Source organism: Cervus elaphus, chromosome 20, assembly GCF_910594005.1.
Source record: "Cervus elaphus chromosome 20, mCerEla1.1, whole genome shotgun sequence".
In the NCBI taxonomy this organism is placed as follows: Eukaryota; Metazoa; Chordata; class Mammalia; order Artiodactyla; family Cervidae; genus Cervus; species Cervus elaphus.
This window is the reverse complement of record NC_057834.1, coordinates 46,493,625-46,496,415: the sequence shown is the minus strand read 5'-3', so window position 1 is coordinate 46,496,415 and position 2,791 is coordinate 46,493,625. Positions and strand designations below refer to the sequence as shown.

The window sequence follows — 2,791 nt, the reverse complement described above, 5'->3', positions numbered from 1 at the left end:
TGAGGTCTATACTGCTGGGAGCACCAGTTCCAGGAGGAGGATGATGAGACCCTGAGGCTCTGCCCTAGACCCCCAGCCTGAAACGTGGAAGCGCCCACATGTGGATGTCCTCCAAGTAAGTGTGCAATAAGGTGAATAAATGGTGTTTGGGGAAAATTACAGATCTTCATTCTTATCAGGGGCCAGAATAATGGGACTTATTTCTGAAGCAGAGATGGTAATAATATTTTTCTGCATGTACAATTTTGAGGCTTTACACACATCATCTCTTAACCATATGTTGAGTACTTAATTTGCAGACAAGAAAGAGTATGTATACTGTTCCATTGTATAAATTTGTTAAAAAGGCACATTCGTCTAAACTGGCAATGGTTGCTTGGGGCTAAGAGTTGAGAGAGTGATGCACTGCAAAGGGGAACAAGGAAAGTTGTGACCAATGGAAACACCCTGCATCTTGATTCTGGCTGTGGTTTCCATAGTGTATACATCTATCAAAATGCATTTAGTTGTATATTTTTAAATGGTGCAGTCAAGAGGACTCATATAAAAATCTACCACATTTCTCCATACCAGCAGTATTAGGAAATGAAATTCAATAAAACATAATAGAGAGAAACATCCATGATCATTTAATGCTTAAGAATACAGATACTGACAACTCCTGAAATCTATTGCTAAGAGAAGAAGACCTAAATAAACAGAAATATACATTATATTCATAGATTGGAAGACAATATTTTTAGAAAGGCAAATCGTTGTTCTTCTGAATAGTATTGCAGCTGGCATTTGGGGCGAGGTATAATTTTGCAGGCGAATTATAACATGTAAGTGGAAATCAAAGTATCTCAATTAGCCAAGACGGAGAAATAAGTTGGAGAATTTACTCTAAGATTTCAAAACTCAGGTTAAAACTACAGTAAGTAAGAGACTATACTGGTGTAAGTAAACAGAACACAAATAAATGAAAGAGGAAAGATAGAAAAGTTACCCACACCCATATTCGGTTTTTTAATAAAGTCACCAATATGCATCACGGGGTAATGATAGACTTTTCTGAAAAATATCTGTTGTGATAAACAGTATCAAGTGAGAAATTATTAATACATTGGGGAAGTTTTCAGTAGAAATGCAGTATAGGTGAAGGAAACAGCTAGTTGAAAGAATCTGACACAAGAGTGAACTGGAAAATGTGGGCTGGGGTTTTGGAGTAGAAGGGACGCTACCCGGGTGTGGCTCCAGCACTTACAGCAAGAGGGTCTTGGCCCGTTAGAGACCCTCTCTGTGCCTCAGTTTCTTGAACTGCAAAGCAGCAGAGAGTTATGTTTTTGGCACCAGTCAATTTTGAACAGTAGAAGTACCATAAATGAAATAATCATCCCCTCGAATCATGAGGGAGGTCAATGAAATCAGTGGGTAAAATTAAGTGCAAACCTGAGTGCCTTTAACAAATAGATTCCAGGTCCCACCTCAACTCGCTGAACCACAGTTGCTTCAGGAGAGGACTGGGCACTTGTCTGGGTGCTAACTCAGATTAGTGATTCTTACAATGATCAGCTTAGGGACAGAACACAGTGAGCTGTATGACTTTTACCCAAACACAGAAGTAGGACAGAGCAGAAGCACAGGGGTGTTTCCAATCCAGTGACTAAAGCAGAGGACTGTTGGAAGACTCTAGAGTTGAAGGACTAGGCCCATCTGACCCCATTTTACTCTTGTCCAGTTTACAGCAGAGACACAAGTCCTTGGGGACACATGCCTGTGGCAGCTGACCATCCACCTTGAGGAAAGTGAGAGGCCGAATTTTTAACTCAGTCTGGTTTTGAGTGAAAGCTAAATTCACCCTTGTTTGCTCATTGGTGGGACCAATCCTCTCCAAGCGACCACTTTCTAAAAAATAAATTGCATTGCTATAAATGCAAACTTCAACAAAGACGTTTGTTAGAAAATTTTATAAATACCCAAGCCACCTAACAAGAAACCAAAAAGTTAGCAAGAGCATTCAATTTCGGGAGAGTTCGTCCCAGTAGAGCACAGTCACTGAGAGAAAAGTTTCTTGAGTTGAAGGGAAGTGATCCCTTTCTGTCCTTGGACATCCTGCTAACTTCAGTGGGCTGGGAAAGCAGCTGCCCATTCTAATAGATGGGATTCTCAGGTGGGGCTAGTGGTAAAAAACCCACATGTTAATGTAGGACATGCAAGAGACATGGTTTTTTCTTTTTCTTTTTATTGTCAAATCGAAGGTCAAGTTTAAATTTAATGACTTTGGTATTAACTATACACATACGAGTAAGTGCTAAGACTTAAAATCTTCCGATTCAGTTGTGTGTGACTCCAGACAGGATCCAGAGAGGAGTTCTAAAAATCTCTTCTCTGGGTTTTATGGAGACTTTCTTTACCCTCTTGTGTTAGCCTCTTAAGGCACTGCGTCAGCCTTAAAAGGGCAATGGAAAGGGTGAAGGAGACACGGTTTTGATCCCTGGTCAGGAAGATTCCCTGGAGGAAGAAATGGCAAGCCACTCCAGTGTTCTTGCCTGGGAAATTCCATGAGCAGAGGAGGCTGGAGGGCTACAGTCCATGGGATCACAAAGAGTCGGACACGCCTGGCGCAGCTTAGCACACACACGTTCTGACAGACGGGCTGCTCTTGCCTCCAGACGGTGTCTGGTGTCCTGAAACACGTCAGCGCTCAGGGAGCCTTTAGAAGGGCCCAGCCCTCACTTCTGCTATTGCTCAGTGCATAGAAATGGTTCAGTTGACAAAAGGTAGCGCTCTAGGAATAAAGTCAGGTCAC

The 2,791-nt window shown here is 41.9% G+C and overlaps 1 non-coding gene across 1 annotated transcript; it reads right to left on the bottom strand.

Moving 5' to 3' along the window:
- Positions 1-2,321: 2,321 nt before the first annotated feature.
- LOC122678587 lies at positions 2,322-2,444 on the bottom strand. Its single transcript, XR_006336239.1, has one exon. It is a non-coding gene; the product is annotated as a small nucleolar RNA SNORA26 (small nucleolar RNA).
- Between the last annotated feature and the right edge of the window lie 347 nt (positions 2,445-2,791).